Raw genomic sequence first — 17,870 nt, 5'->3', positions numbered from 1 at the left:
AATCCTTACGATTTGTTTACTATTTTTTGCAAGATTTTCCTTATTTTGTAGTTGACGGAAACTTGGGTCAACATTTTGATATTGTCATTGAGAGCTGTAGAAAGCTGTGGAAACCTCGACCATGGTGGACACTAGAAATCGGTCTCGAGTACAAACTGATCCCCCTTTACGTGATGAGCAGTGCGAGGATCTCCCACCTATCAGAGATCCCTCGGTCGCGGAGGAGAATGAAAAGCCACAAGGCGAGGATTACTACCCAAACGATGGTATGATAGTTACAAGTCAGAAGACCGTTTCAACAACGATGAGGGTTACCTCCCAAAGGATGACATCTTTAGCACGACTCATCCCCAATAGTCCAAAAATACAGAGGTAATCGACCTCTGAAACCAGGTAGCTTTCCAACAAGCTAAGTTGGAGGCCCAAAGGACCAATATACTTTGATGGAGGCAATGAATGCCATGAGAACTGCACTTGCGGCCCAGGGGCTCCCACTAGATGCGCTAGCATCAAGAGCGCCCCAGGGACAACATATACCCCCAGAGGTTCCTCCAGTCCCAAGCGCGGGGGGAAGTAGAGCCATGACAAATCGACAGGCTCCTCAACAACAGGAGCGAGTTCCCAGGAATCCAACTTCTCCTCCAAGACCTCCACAAGGGGCACGAAAGGCTATTAGTGTGTGGAAAAAAGCTCGGACACCTTCTGTACATGACTCTTAATTGCCTAGGGGAAACCCAGGACTAGGGGCCCTCAGAAATAGCCGAGCACCACTGCCCTACCCAAACATCAAGATCTTCATCAACAATGACTACATGCATGACAAGAACCTTGACAAAGGGAGCAATATGCTCCCGATAACCCATATCTCTGAGACAACTTAAATTACCGACGAGGAGGGGCTTAGCTGCGAAACGCGCCCAAGAACGGGTATGAGCAACCTGATTTGCGTGACAACTTGAACAAGCGTAGACACCGGGCCATACCCAAGGCCAACCATGGTTTCAGGTGTGAGTAGCTCGGCCTCCGTGATGGCTTGAACGCTTGGAGACACTTGAACAAACCCAAAGTCCTCGGGTGGCCCGACCACTTGGCCAATGATCCAGTAGTTGCTAGGCTTGTGTGAATGCGACAACATATGGATCATTTCTTGAGACGACAAGGGCATGATTCAATTTCGACGAGGAAGGGAGAGATCCCCCCGCGCGCAACTTGGTTGAGGCACCTATGCCATTTGGCTTTAGGAAGTCAGTCATGGATTGTTATGATGGAACCACTGATCCCACCGATCATCTTGCCAGATTTAACAGGCAGATGAGTATATGAGTGTTCTTACACAAGCTAGGTGTAAAACAGTAAATGGTTTCACATAGTGAAGATGTGAAATTTGAGTTTCTATTGTAGGCATTTAAAAATTGTGTTTTTGGGCTCAAGTGATACATTGAGGCATCTAAGGATGCCCAAAAAGTTTGGGAGCATTTGGAGGTGTTTAAGGTCAATTTTGAGAGTTTTAACCTCCTTGGCGGCGTTGCGTCGCCACCTTAAAGGCGTTGCGTCCCTTAAAACCCTAGGGTTTTGGCGATGCCCAGCAGGCGACGCATCACCCGACGCATCACCTGACATGTCCGTACAAACACGTATTTTAAGCTCCAAATAGTGTGTTTAAAAGCTCTAATCCTATTGGCTAGACCTAATGATGGTGCCTACACTATAAAAGGATTCTATTAGAGTTTTGATAGATTTGATCACTCTCTCAAATCTCTTTCTAACATTTCTCTCTCTAGCTCTCATTATCACAAGTTGTCTCCAAGAAATTCATAAAGAAAGTGCTTGTCTTTGTGAATTTTAAGGCTTTTTCAATCCTAATTCCCATTTCCTACAAGAGAAAGCCTCAAGCATCCATTAAGAGCTAGGAAATAGAGAATTTGGACAATGATAATCCTCATGTATAAGCCTTGTTTTTAATTCTTATCAAGGAAGAAGAAGTTTCAAGTGGTGTTCTAACAAGAGTCTGAAGCTTTCAAGAAGATCCAAGAGTTTTGGTCTAAAACTAGGGTTTGCATTTCTCCATCTCAATCTTTTATTGGACTCTTTCAAGGATAATTATGTGTAGACTCTTATTATTATGGTGGTGTAATTTCACTCTCTCCCAACATTCAAATTCTCTATTATCTGAGATACATCATCATGGAAGAATCATCTTCGATTTCAGCTTTGAAAATTATGACACAAGACTTTGTTAGATTGGATAGATTTTTTGGAACTAACTTTGTTCATTGGAAAGACAAGATTAGGTTTTTGCTAACTACTCCCAAGGTGTTGTACATAGTAGACAAGGATCTAAATGCCATAAAACTTGCTAAGGAGGATGACACTCAAGAAGTCATCAAAGAATGGAAGAAAAGTGAAGAAGGTGAACTTATATGTAGGGGTCACATTCTCAATGCTCTCTCAGACCGGTTGTATGATCTCTACACCAACACAAAGACCGCTAAGAAGATTTGGGAAGCATTGGAAAATAATTACAAATTGGAAGAAGATATAAAGAAATTATTTATTACTCAATATATGGAATTTATGTTTTATGATATGAAACTCCTTCTACCACAAATTCATGAATTACAAATTATTATGAATAAACTATCTACCCTAAATATTGTATTGCCGGAACAATCCATTGTTGGCGATTATAGCCAAGTTGCCTTCATCTTGGAGGGGATATGGAAAGAAAATCCTCCACAAGAATGAGGAAATTCTCAAACACTTAAGGATTGAGGAGGAATCTCATTCTAGAGATAAGAACGTGGAAAAGTCTAATGGAGAGACTTCCAAGGCCAATATGGTGGCCAAACCTCCCAACAAAAAAAAGGCAAAGGAATTGGGAAGAATAAAGACAAGTGTTAGAAACCCTTGGGGCCTAAGAAGAATAAAGGTCAATTCAAGAGTTTCGAAGGATCTTGCTTTGTGTGTGGCAAGAGTGGTCAATTTTCAAGGGATTGTAGGTTCAAGAGGAACCACAATAATGAGTAAAGTGTTTCAACCGAAGAAGAGTTAGTTGCAACACCAAGTGAGATTAATTCCATACATGGAAAGGTAAATGGATGGTGGTATGATACTTGTGCTACCATCCATGTTACTTATGATAGATCTTTATTCAAGATCTTTGAGACTTCAAAGGAAGGGCATGAAATCCAAATGGCCAATGAGAAAAGGTCCAAGGTTGAACGAAATGGAACTATTGATGTATTCTTCACTTCCTGAAAGAAGGTTCTACTGACCAATATTTTGTATGTACCATAAATGAGTAGAAACCTTGAAAATGACAATTTTCTTGGCAAATGGGGAATCAAAGTTGTGTTGGATTCTGGAAAGCTTACTTTGTCAAAAGGGAATATTTTTGTGGGGGAAGGGATATGCTTGTGATGAGAAGTTTAAACTTTGTACCTCAATTGATGACATGAACAATACAACTTCTAGTTCTTTTTGTTATATGTTTGACTAAAATTTTATTACTTTATGGCATGTTAGACTTGCACATATATGATTTAGCACAATTAAACGAACAATTAAATGTGAATTGATTAATTTTGATAATGTTGAGCATGTGTGAGCTATGTGCAAAATATAAAATGTTTAAGAAACTTTTTCCAAGTGTTGATAGAAATTTTAAATTGTTAGTCTTGATACATAGTGATTTATGTGAACTAAATGACATGTTGACTAGAGGAGGAAGTAGATATCTTATTACTTTCATAGATGATTGCTCTAGGTTCACATATGTATATTTGCTTAAGAACAAAGATGAAACATTTAATGTGTTTAAAGCTTATAAAGCGAAAATTAAAAATCAATTAGAAAGGAAAATAAAAGTGCTTAGAAGTGATAGGGGTGGTGAATATTTTTCAAATGATTTCAACTTGTTTTGTGAAGAGTATGGAATAATACATGAATGTACCGCCCCATATACTCCACAACAAAATGGTATAACGGAAAGGAAAAATAGAACATTTCTTGATATAATTAATGCTATGCTATTACATTCAAAATTGAGTTTTAATTTGTCGGGTGAAGCCTTGTTATGCGCATGTCATATTTTAAATCATATTCCCATGAAGAAAACAATATATGTCCATATGAGTTATGGAAAGGAAAGAAACCAAATAGTGATTATCTAAAAGTGTGGGGATGTCTTGCTTATTGCAAGAGCATAGATCCTAAAAGGACCAAGTTAGGTCCAAGGGCTATGAGATGTGCATATGTGGGCTATGCCTCAAATAAAAAATCAATAGAACCTATTCAAATTAGAGAGCCTCAAGAGGAGGCTCCTAAAATGGTTGGCGAGCAACCTTTATTGCCTAGAAGAAGCCAAAGGCTCAAAGATTTTGGATCAAGTGAGAAGTGCTGTCAAGTAGAGACACTATATCTCATAGAAGGAAATAATGAGGAATTTACATGGAAATACCCAATAATACTTCAATTAGAAGATGATCCAAACACTTTCAAAGAAATTATGTCCTCAAGAGACTCCACTTTTTGGAAGGAGGCAATAAATGATTAAATTGATTCAATTATGTCTAACCACACTTGAGAATTTGTTGACCTTCCAAAATGGTCCAAACCAATTGGGTGCAAAATGGTATTTAGAAGAAAATATCATACCGATGACACCATACAAACAGTCAAAGCTAGACTAGTAGCCAAGGGATTCAGGCAAAATTAGGAAATAGATTACTTTGACACATATGCACCGATAGCAAGAACAACTTCAATTATATTTTATTTGCCTTATCATCAATATATAACCTCTATGTTCACCAAATGGATGTCAAAATGACATTCTTAAATGGAGATGTCGAGGAGGAGGTCTATATGGAACAACCAGAGGGTTTTGTTATTCAAGGATAAAGTGTGTAGACTTGTCAAATCATTATATAGTTTGAAACAAGCTCTAAAACAATGACATTATAAGTTTTATAAAGTCTTTGTTTCATATGGGTTTAGACACAACACAAACAAGTGCTTATACTCTAAGACTTGTGATGACTATGTCATATAAGTGTGTCTTTATGTAGATGATATGTTGATTTTGAGTAATGAAATGAGAGGAATAATAAAAACAAAGAGGTTTCTTTCTTCTAACTTCAAGATGAAGGACCTCGGAGAGGTCGATATCATTTTCGGTATCAAAGTTAGAAGAAATAGAGGGGATTTTATATTGAGTCAAACCCATTATGTCGTGAAAGTGCTTGACAAGTTTAGTCATCTCAAAATCAAAGAGGCAAATACACCATCCGATTCAAACATGAAGCTTGAAAAGAATAAAGGAAGAGTGGTGTCTCAATTGGAATATGCAACTGCAATAGGGAGCCAAATGTACGTCGCTCATTATACTAGAGTAGACATTGCATGTGCGGTTAGTAAACTTAGTAGGATTACTAGCAATCCAAGTATTAAGCATTAGAAGGCTATTAAAATGATTCTAGGATACCTCAAGTGTACCAAGGAATATAGGCTTCACTACTCAAATTTTCATAGGATACTTGAAGGATATTCCGATGCTAGTTGGATATCGGGAGTGGGAGACAATATCTCCACCACTGGTTGGGTGTTTACTCCTGGAGGAGGTACTATCTCTTGGGGTTCCAAGAAAAAAACTTGTATATCACACTCAACCATGGAAGCGGAGTTTATAGCTCTAGCGGCAACCGAAAAAGAGATCGAGTGGGTTTGAGATCTCATGTTGGATATCCCATTTACTGTGGATATGGTATCAACAATATCAATACATTGTGATAGTCAAGCTACTTTTGCTAGAGCATATAATAGTGTGTACAATGGGAAGTCTAGACATATAAGTCTAAGAAATTAATATGTGAGACAATTGATTCAAGATGGAATCATATCATTCTCAAATGTTAAGACAAGTGAGAACTTAGCGGATCCATTTGTAAAGCCTCTTGTGAGAAGTTTAGTAAGTTCCACTTCAAAAGGGATGAGACTTAAAATCCTAGAATAAGAGATTCACCAATGATGGCAACCTAACTCCAACCTTGTTAATATCAAGGGAAAATGTTCGATGGGTAAGAACAAGTCATTGATAAGTGGATGGTTTCAACACTGAAACTAATGTGAGTTCCATCCAAGATGGTTAATGTTGGTTTCTACCGAGTGAGGGTTAAACCAAGGATTTTTAATGAAGTTTAGTTGAGTACAACAGACATCTATAAAAGTAGCAAAGATGTTGTTTTGAACTTCACCTATGTGAACTTAGAGGTGGTTCCGCCTCTCATGGGAGTTATAGTTTCTCCTCGGAAAGTTCATGAAAGGATGAGCACATGGCCATATGCATGCTAAGCAAGAAAAGTGGAAAAAAGAATGACCAAGTGGAGGTGTGTGAGGTATCATCGATTTTATCATAAGGAATACTTGGTTCAAGCTTTTAAGAAACAAATGATTTCAATAAGACTTTGTGATATTTTCACTAAGGTAAAGTTCAAGTCAAAAGACACTTTATTTTAGGCACCAATACTATTTTGAGCTAGAGGAAGAAGTTTGTATTTAACCAAGTGGGGGAATGTTAGGATTGGTTCAAATACAATGTCCAAGTGCTCTTGCACAAGCTAGGTGTAAAACAATAAATGGTTTCACAGAGTGAAAATGTAAAACTTGAGTTTCTATTGTAGGCATTTAAAAATTGTGTTTTTGGGTCCAAAGTGATACATTGAGGTATCTAAGGATGCCTAAAGAATTTGGGAGCATTTGGAGGTGTTTAAGGTCAATTTTGATAGTTTTAACCTTCCTAGGTGGTGTTGCGTATCCACCTTAAAGTCGTTGCATCACCTATAGGCAGGTGACACATTGCCTGATGTGTCTGTACAGACATGTGCTTTAAACTCTAAATAATGTGTTTAAAAGCTCTAATCTTATTGGTTAGACCTAATGATAGTGCCTGTACTTTAAAAGGGTTCTCTAAGAGTTGTGATAGACTCGATCACTCTCTCCAAACTCTCTCTAGCCATCAAGATCACAAGTTTTCTCCATGAAATTCATAAAGGAAGTGCTTGTGTTTGTGAATTTCAATGCTTGTTCAATCCCAATTCCCACTTCCTACTAGAGAAAGCCTCAAGTGTAACGCCTCAAATTCGCTAATAAGGCTCGGTGCCTTGATTAGCGTGCCAGGAGGGCAATAGTTGATTTAATTGTATTACTATGTGATTAATTGTGATATATGTGTATAAATACTTAATTACTTGAGTTATATTATAATGCGAATATATATGCATGTTTAGGTGAATTAAATATGCATGTGGGTTTGTTCTTGTTAATAAGGGTATGTTTGCAATTTTTGGCTCGTTGAGGGTATAAATGAAATTATGTGTTATGTATGCAATATGAGTAAGAACACAATATTGTGGAGATATGATTGGGATGTGTGGTCCGAGGCGGTCCTAGGGAGCAGATTAGCGAAATAGTCACAACGGGGTCAAATACCCAGCTCGGGGTGAGCTTAGGGGTATTTGAGGGAGTTAGTGCATGTTCGGGATTTACCAGGTAACGGGCACGTAACGCCCTACTTCCTCAGAGCCATTACTAAGAGAGTTTTAAACGTGCAATTAACTCGCTAATCGAGGTTTTAGGTCAAAAGTGTGGCTAAACTGTAATAAAAGTCATATAATTTGAAAATGTAATCATTCATTAAAATTATAAAGTGTTATACATTTGGGATCCCAAAATATTGTTTAGAAATATTTACAACTCAAAAATATGATTAAAGTCGACTAAACAACAAAATTTGGATTAATACATAACATCTCCCAAAAATACCCCTGGCCGTGACAGCTAGGCAGGCCGAACATGTACACGTTGCTTCACGCTCTCTGTACTCATGGTTGGTCGACCTTTCCCTTGACCTTACCTGCACCATAGAGCACCCTTGAGCTGATGCCCAGCAAGAAAACTCTACACAAACAATCAACATATGCATAACTATCAATCAACATATAACAAGGCAGCCAACAGGCTAAACACATAGCAGCCATCCGTCCCAGGCACTTTACCAGGCCCTGGGTTCGCGCTCTACACCGTGTGGATGACTCAGGCATCCAAGAAGGGTCTCACCCTAGGGACTTGCCCTCCGCGTGCTCAACGCCGCTCCCGGCCCTTGCCGTGCTCGGCCTTGCACTCCATGTGCTTAACGTCGTTCCCGACCCCTTGCCGTACTCGGCTTCCTTCCGTTCTCGGCCTTCGCCGGGAAGCCTCCGCCGTTCATTCACAAATATGCAACACATAGCATACATTCAACAAATCCTTAAACAAATACAAACATAAACATTAAGGCCATACCCTGCAACATAATCACATAGGGTCATGCCCTATAATACAAACTATAGGGCCACACCCTGCTCTACGGGTACAACAGTTTTCTTACTTGTGTCACAAGCTTCTCGAGCACCGATATCTAGAGCATAGTCCCCTAGTCCGAGCCTCGCTGAAAACCTAGTCACAACGCATCAACAACATCCATCCATCAAGTTCTAATCCATTAAGTAACTTTGGGTTATAATTCTAGTCTCCGGGACCTTGAATTCTATCAATCTAGGTGATAAAATCCATCCCGTGCCTTAACTTTTAGGTTCCCGAGCCCAAAACCTTCTCGGGGTCCAAATACCCCCTAAGAGCCGCGGCCTGCCTTAACCAGAGGCTCAGCCTCCCCACTCAGCAGACACATGTCGCGGCCCAACCAAAGGGGTGCCGCAGCCCGCCATTCATCCTGGCCTCCCATCTGCTCTAGAGGGCCGTGGCTCACAGAGAACAGTACCGCAGCCCGACCCCTTTGAACCCAGAAAATCCCCCATTCCAACAACCAAAACCCAGCCAATTTAACTCAAAATCAATCCCACAACTCAATTTAATTATCACAGTAGTTCTAGAGTGGTCCCAGCAACAAAACCTAACAAAAAGCTAGCTTAAAACCTCATCAAATCCCCAATTCAATATTTAACTTCAAAGACCCAAGAAAACTAAAACTCAGCCAAGAACTACAGAATTTATTGGCTAAAATCATAATTCAAAGCTAACCTCAACCTCTGTTAGAATCCATAAACTAGTACTGAGCTAATCTTCAAGTCTAGAGCTCCAATTCCTTGCTTTAGCTTCAATGGTTCCCTTGGAAAAGTCTAGAGAAAACAAGAGGGAGAGAAAATGGAGATAGGTTCGGTTTTGGGAAAATTCTAAGTGTTTCTATGTTTTATCTTATCTAATTTAAGTCAGTTAAGCTAATCCCAAGGCTCGGGGTACCAAAAACGTCCCCGAGGGAAAAATGGTAAATTTCCTCGATATTCCCTCCTAAACGTTCTAACTTCAAACATATCTCCAAATATTTATTTTCATAACCCGATAACTCAATCAAATGTCTTTCACTCCAAATACCCCTTGACTGGCCCCGAGTCGGGTATCGGGTCGCGTTGTGACTTCCTTTCTAAACCGCTCCCTAGGTCTGTCTTGGATCGTGCATCACAAAAATGTCACAACTCACACGTGGTAAGGATCACAATATTCACAAATATTTCATTTATGCCCTCAACGGGCTAAAATTATAAACATGCCCCTAATAACCAAATGGGGCCCACATGCATATTTACTTCACCTAAACATGCATTTCTAATCACATACTCATCAAATTCACACATAAATATAATAAATCACTTATTGCCCTCCAGGCACGTTAATCAAGGTCCCAAGCCTTATTAGCAAATTTGGGATGCTACAACTATCCCCTCCTTACAGAAATTTCGTCCTCAGAATTACCTGAATAATTCGAGATACCGCTCCCGCATATCTGACTCAAGTTCCCATGTCGCCTCCTCAACCTTGTTGTTTCTCCACAGCACTTTCACCAAGGCGATGGTCTTGCTCCGCAAGACTTTACCCTTCCGGTCGAGAATCTGAACCGGTTTCTCCTCATATGATAAAACCTGGTCTAGCTCCAAGTTCTCATAACTCAGTACATGCATAGAATCTGATACGTACTTCTGGAGCATGGACACGTGAAAAACATCATGAACCCCTGATAGAGCTGGAGGCATTGCCAATCTGTAAGCTACCTCTCCAACTCGTTCCAGAATCTCAAAGGGGCCAACAAACCTAGGGCTCAGCTTGCCTCGAACACCAAACTGTTTCACTCCTCTCAAGGCAGAAACCCTAAGAAACACATGGTCATCGACTTGAAACTCTTTGCTCCTACGTTTCAAGTCCGAGTAACTCTTCTGGCGACTCTGGGAGGCGAGCATTCAAGCTCTAATCTTTTCAATCGCCTCATTGGTCCTCTGAACCATCTCAAGACCCAAATATTTCCTCTCACCCGTCTCATCCCAATGGATATGTAACGCCCTACTACCTTAGAGCCGTTACTAAGTGAGTTTAAAATGTGCAACTAACTCGCTAATCGAGGTTTTAGGACAAAAGTGTAATTAAATCATAATCAGAGTCATAAATTTGAAAATAAATCTTTCATTGAAAAATTATAAAGTGTTTAACATTTGGGATCCCAAAAACATTGTTTATAAATATTTACAACTCAAAATATAATCAAAGTCGACTAAACGAGAAAATTCAAGTTTAGTACAATCATCTCCCCAAAACACCCCTGGCCGTGGCAGCCAGGTAGACCAGACATGTACGCGCCGCTCATCACGCTCACCATACTCAAGGTTGGTCGACTTTCCCCTTGCCTTTACCTGCACCATAGAGCACCTGTGAGCCGAAGCCCAGCAAGAAAACCCTCACAAGCAGATAACATATGCATAACAACACTTAACATATAAACATGCCATCATCAGGCTATACATATACGACCATGCTGTCCCAGGCGCTTTACCAGGCCCTGGGTTCGCGGTCTATACTGTAAGGATATCCCAGGTATCCCTTGGGGTCTCGCCCTGGAAACTCGCACTCCGCATGCTAAACGCTACTCCTGGCCCCTTGCCGTTCTCGGCCTTCACCGTTCCCGGCCTTCGCCATTCCCGGCCTTCGCCATTCCATCATTTACATACACATATGGTAAAGCTAAGTAGAAATCTAAACAAATATAAATTCAATCAAAGGGCCATGCCCCACAACACAGTCATATAGGGTCGAGCCCTGCAACTCAATCATATAGGGCTAAGCCCTGCAGCACAAGCTCTATGGAAACAGTTGTTTTCTTACTTGTGTCCCGAGCTTTCTAAGCACCGATATCCCGAGCACAGTTCCCTAGTCCGAGCCTCGCCGAAGCCCTAATCACAACGCGTTAACAATATCCACCCATCAAGCTCTAATCCATTAAATAACTTCAAGTCATAATTATAATCTCCGGGACATTGAATTCTATCAATCCGTGTGATAAAATCCATCCCGAGCCTTAACTAGTGAATTCCCGAGCCTAAAACCTCTTAAAAACCCAAAAATACATTTAGCGCCGCGGCTCTAGGGACTCATACTGCGGCCCCCAACTCAACCCGAGGCCTTGCCTCAAAATAGCCCAGATGCGCCGCGGCCCTTCCTGAAGGGCACCGCGGCGCGCCTTCATTTCCAGGCACCCCAAGTTCTAAGGGGCGCGGCTCAGTAAGAACAGCGCTGCGGCCCGACCCCTCGAGCCCAGAAAAACTCAACATTTTCACCTCAAAACCCAATCCAATTATCCCCAGAATCAAGCCAACATTCCAAACTAATTATCACAGAGGTTCTAACCCAGTCTCAGCATCAAAACCTAACAAAGACTAGCCCCAAAACTCAGCCATGTATTCAAGAGCAAATTTAAACTTAGCTCACATGCATACCCTGAAACATCAGCAGAAATTCAATATAACTCATCAACTTAAGAGCTTACCTTTGCTTGATTGCACCTCCAAGTGATGCTGAACAATTCTCCAAGCTTAAAGCTCAAATCCTAGCTTAATTTGCAAAGCTTCCCCTTGGAATGGTTGAGAGAAAATAAGAGAGAGGAAGGAAAGGTTTGGGTCGGTTCTTAGTGTTCTGAAAACTTCTAATGTTTTGTTTTATTAAACTTAGTCTCTAAGGTTACCTCAAGGCTCGGGGTACCAAAAACGTCCCCGAGGGCAAAATGGTAAATTTCCCCAATATTCCCTCCTAGGCATTCTAACCTCAAATATATCTCCGAATATTTATTTCCATAGCCCGATAACCCCAAAAATGACTAACACCCGAAATATCCCTCGACTCGCCCCGAGTCGGATTTTCGACCCCGTTGTGACTTTCTAGCTAACCGCTCCCTAGGACTGTCTCGGGTTGTGCATCACAGATATATCACAATTATTAAGTTTATACCCTGAACGGGCTAAAATTACAATCATGCCCCTAATAACCAGACGGGGCCCACATGCATATTTAATTTACATAAACATGCATCACTAATCACATATTCACACAAATCCACATTTTAAACAATAATTCACATATTGCCCTCCAGGCACGCTAATCAAGGCCCTAAGCCTTATTAGCAAATTTGGGTCGTTACAGGATAGGTGATCTGCACTTCCTCCCGTATAACATCTCATATGGAGCCACTCCGATGGTCGCCTGATAACTGTTGTTGTACAAAAACTCAATCAAAGGGAGATACTTACTCCAAGATCCCCCAAAATCCAGCACACAAGCTCGTAACATATCTTCCAGTATCTGAATTGTCCTCTCAGATTGTCCTTCTGTCTGAGGATGATAAGCGGTACTCAACCACAACTGCGTGTCCATAGCCTTCTGCAGGCTCTCCCAAAACTTAGAGGTGAAGGTGGGGTCCCTGTCGGATACTATCGACCTCGGAGCCCCATGAAGTCGAACAATTTTCTTTCACATACAACTCAGCATACTGCTCCACAGTATAAGTCATCCTAACAGGAAAAAAGTGGGTAGACTTGGTATACCTATCCATAATCACCCACACTGAATCATGTTTTTCCACGATCTTCGGAAAACCTACCACGAAGTCCATGGTGATATCTTCTCATTTCCACTCTGGAATCCCTAGAGGCTGCAATAACCATGCTGGCCTCTGATGTTCAGCCTTTACCTGCTGACAAGTTAAGCACTTGGTCACGTAGTCCACCACGTCCCTCTTCATTCCTGACCACCAATACAAGGTTCTCAAATCTTGGTACATATTCGTTGTTCCTGGATGTAAAGAATAAGGAGTGGTATGAGATTCATCCAAGATCTCTCACTGGATATCAGAATCCATCAAAACACAGATCCGACCCTTGTACTTCAATAGTCCCATCTTCGAGATAGAGAAGTCCTTAGCCGCTCTGACTAAGACACTCTCTTTGTGCCCTCTCAACTGGGGATCCCCCCTGCGCTTCCTTGATCCTCTCAAGAATTGTAGACTGAAGAGTGATATGGGCTAACTGATCAACCACCAACTCTATACCCGCTCTAGTCATCTCCTCAGCTAACTTATCAGATATCTGCCTCGAACTGAACAATTGTCCTGGGCCCTTCCGACTCAATGCATTAGCCACCACATTAGCCTTCCCAGGATGGTATAGGATATCATAATCATAATCCTTTACCAGTTCTAACCATCGTCTCTGGTGCATATTCAAATCCCTCTGAGTAAAGAAGCAATTCATACTCTTATGGTTGGTGTATATTTTGCACTTCTCACCATATAAATAATGTCTCCAAACCTTAAGTGCAAAAATCACCGCTGCCAACTCCAGATCATGCATGGGATATCTCTTCTCATACTCCTTTAGCTGTCTCGATGCATATGCTATCACTTTCTAGCTTGCATTAGCAGAAACCCTAAACCCTGTTTGGAAGCATCACAATAAACCACAACCACAAACTTCTCATTGTCTGACGGCAGACTCAATACTGGAGCAGTGATCAGTCGCCGCTTCAATTCCTTGAAATTATTCTCACACCTATTTGTCCACACATACTTCGTCTTCTTTCACGTCAATTCAGTCAACGGTGTGGCTATCCTGGAGAACCCCTCAACGAACCGCCGATAATACCCTGCCAATCTCAGAAAATTCCTAACTTCCGATACACTGCTCGCCCTAGGCCAATCTCTCACTACTTCAATCTTACTTGGGTCAACCAGAATCCCCTCCTTACTGACAATATGACCCAGAAACGTGACTTGCGGTAGCCAAAACTCGTACTTGCTGAAATTAGCATATAATCTATGCTTTCTCAACCGCTGCAATACCAGGCGTAAACGCTGCTCATGCTTTATCTCTGACTGAGAGTACACCAATATGTCGTCAATAAACATAATCACAAACTTGTCCAAATAGACCTTGAAAGCCCTATTCATCAAATCCATGAAAGTTGCTGGGGCGTTGGTTAAGCCAAAGGACATAACCAGGACTTCATAGTGTCCATATCTTGTGCGGAAAGCGGTCTTTGGTATAACCTCCTCTTTAATCCTTAACGAATGGTAACTTGACCGGAGGTCAATCTTAGTAAACATTGTCTTCCCTTGTAACTGGTCAAACAAGTCATCGATCCTAGGTAGTGGGTACTTGTTCTTAATGGTCAACTTATTCAGCCCCCTATAGTCAATACACATCCTTAATGACCCATCCTTCTTCTTGAAGAACAACACTGGAGCACCCCATGGCGAGAAACTCATCTGATGAAACCCAAATCCAGTAACTCCTACAACTGAATCTTCAACTTTGCTGGAACCATTCTATAAGGTGTCCTAGATATTGGCTTCGCCCTGGCGCCAACTCTATAACAAAACTCGATCTCCCGTTGTGGCGGCAACACTGGCAAGTCTGCTGGAAATAAATCTGGAAACTCACATACCAACCTGGTCTCACTCGGTCCAACCGACACAACTCTAGAGGTATCCAGAATGCTCGCTAGGAATCTTATGCAGCCTTCCTACATCAGGTCTCTAGCCTTCAGTGCCGAAATCATAGGTACCCACGGTTCACTAACTGTCCCCACAAATACAAAGGGTACCTCCCCTTCTGGTTCCAAAGTCACCATCCAACGCTTGCTGTCAATCATCGCCCCATACTTTGATAACCAATCCATCCCTAGAATCATATCAAAGTCATCCACTGCTAACTCAATCGGATCAATAGACAACTCTTTTACCGTCTATCTCTACTGGCATTGGTCTAATCCATCTCCTAGAGACTACCAGTTCCCCAGTCGGCAACAAAGTCTAAAATACCCTAGCATACAAATCACTAGGTCTACATAGCTGGCCTATCACTCTAGTAGACACAAATGAATGAGTAGCCCCCGAATCGATCAATGCAGTAAAATAAGAACCAGCACTAGAAATCTGACCTGTCATGACCGAGGGGCTAGCCTCAGCCTCAGTCTGGGTCAAGGTGAATACTCTGGCAGGAGCGAGACTGTCGCTTTACTTTGGCTCCTCTTTCCTGGCTTGTGGGAAGTCCTTCTTCAAATGGTTGACACTCCCACAAATAAAGCAGGCCCTGATCCTGCACTCTCCCTAATGTTGTCGTCTGCACCGAGGACACACTGGGAAACTCCTCCAGTTGTCACCCTCGCCATGAAGACCACTAAAAGCACCTCATGCCCTCCTATCCGAGCTAGGAGGAAGAAAAGAATCTGGGTCCTTTCTCTTCTGTTCACTGGAGCCACTACCCCGACTGGATCTAGTAAAAGGAGGCACCGTCCTCCTAGCATCGCGCCTAACAACGCTCTCTCTCCATTTCTGGTCCTCCACCCCCTCAGCTGGATCCAAGGTAATCTTTCCATCACGAGCGATCATAACATTCAACCCCCGCACAAACCGATCCCTTCGTGCCGCATCAATCGGCACCAAATCCGGTGCGAATTTCACCAACCGGTCAAATCTCAAGGCGTACTCAGCAACTATCATCCGGTTCTGAGTCAGGTTGATAAACTCGTCAACCTTCACAGCTCAGACTGCAATACTGTAATACTTCTCATTGAAAATGTTTCTAAACTCTTTCCAGGTCATAACTGCGACATTTATTCTCTGAGTTACCACATCCCACCAGATGCGGGCATCCTCTCTGAACATGTAACTAGCACAAGCTACCCTCTCATTCCCTTCCACCCTCATGAAGTGCAGAATGGAAGAAATCATATTCATCCACTGCTCTACCCGCAGTGGGCCTGGTCCACCCTCGAAGGTGGGAGGAAGCTACTTCTTGAACCTCTCATACAAAGGTTCCCACCTATTCTCCATAACAGGCTGAATTGGCACTGGCGCCATAGCCTGCTGAACCTGCAACCCAATGCCCTAAGGAGGGGCCTGTTGCCTCAGCTGTCGAAGCTCTTCTTCTGTTCGGTGCAGTCTGGCTTCCATTTAAGAAAATAACTGTTGCCAATTCTATGTGGCAGGTGGAGGGTCCTGACCCTGGTTGTCATCCTCGGCCCTATTTCCGCGGAGTCTCGTTGATCACTGAGGCATTTCAACAATATGCCAGCAATCAATGACGCCGCTCATCAGGCAAGATAACAACATCCAAAACACCTCCCAATTCATGTCAACCAACCATAAACAGTAGTCCACATAACACAAATAACATACAACACTCAAAGAGGCCATGCCCTAGCATCATGCATATGTTAACACATTCATCATGCATATGTTAACACATTCATCATGCTCTATATAAAATAATCAGGCATACAGGGAACTCAAGCACATAATCAAGCATATAATTTAATCGTCACCAACCAACCTTGAGTCGAGCTTGTCACTGGCAACGAGCATACATGTTCGGTCAATCTCTAGGAACCATAAACCTTGGTACGCTCTGATACCAAGTTGTAATGCCCTACTTTCTTAGAGCCGTTACTAAGTGAGTTTTAAACGTGCAATTAACTCCCTAATCGAGGTTTTACTTCAAAAGTGTGGCTAAACTGTAATAAAAGTCATATAATTTGAAAATGTAATCATTCATTGAAATTATAAAGAGTTATACATTTGGGATCCCAAAATATTGTTTAGAAATATTTACAACTCAAAACTATGATTAAAGTCGACTAAACGACAAAATTTGGATTAATACATAGCATCTCCCAAAAATATCCCTGGCTATGACAGCCAGGTAGGCCGAACATGTACATGTCACTTCACGCTCTCCGTACTCATGGTTGGTCGACCTTTCCCTTGCCCTTACCTGCACCATAGAGCACCCGTGAGCCGAAGTCCAGCAAGAAAACTCTACACAAACAATCAACAAATGCATAACTATCAATCAGAATATAACAAGTCAGCCAACAGGCTAAACACATAGCGGCCATGCTGTCCCAGGCGCTTTACCAGGCCCTGGGTTCGCGCTCTACACCGTGTGGATGACTCAAGCATTCGAGAAGGGTCTCACCCTAGGGACTTGCACTCTGCGTGCTCAACGCCGCTCTCGACCCTTACCGTACTCAGCCTTGCACTCCACATGCTTAACACGATTCCCGACCCCTTGCCGTACTCGGCTTTCTGCCGTTCCTGGCCTTCGCTGTTCATTCACAAATACGCAACACATAGCATACATTCAACAAATACTTAAACAAATACAAACATAAACATTAAGGCTACACCCTACAACATAATCACATAGGGTCGTGCCCTGCAATACAAACTATTGGGCCATGCCCTGCTCTACGGGTACAACAGTTTTCTTACTTGTGTCCCAAGATTCTCAAGCATCGATATCCAGAGCATAGCCCCTAGTCCGAGCCTCACTAAAAACCTAGTCACAACGGATCAACAACATCCATCCATCAAGTTCTAATCCATTAAAAAACTTTGGGTTATAATTCTAGTCTCTGGGACCTTGAATTCTATCAATCTGGGTGATAAAATCCATCCCGTGCCTTAACTTTTGGGTTCCCGAGCCAAAATCCTTCTCGGG

The sequence above is a fragment of the Humulus lupulus genome, chromosome 5 (assembly GCF_963169125.1).
Source record: "Humulus lupulus chromosome 5, drHumLupu1.1, whole genome shotgun sequence".
In the NCBI taxonomy this organism is placed as follows: Eukaryota; Viridiplantae; Streptophyta; class Magnoliopsida; order Rosales; family Cannabaceae; genus Humulus; species Humulus lupulus.
This window is presented reverse-complemented; position numbering follows the sequence as displayed.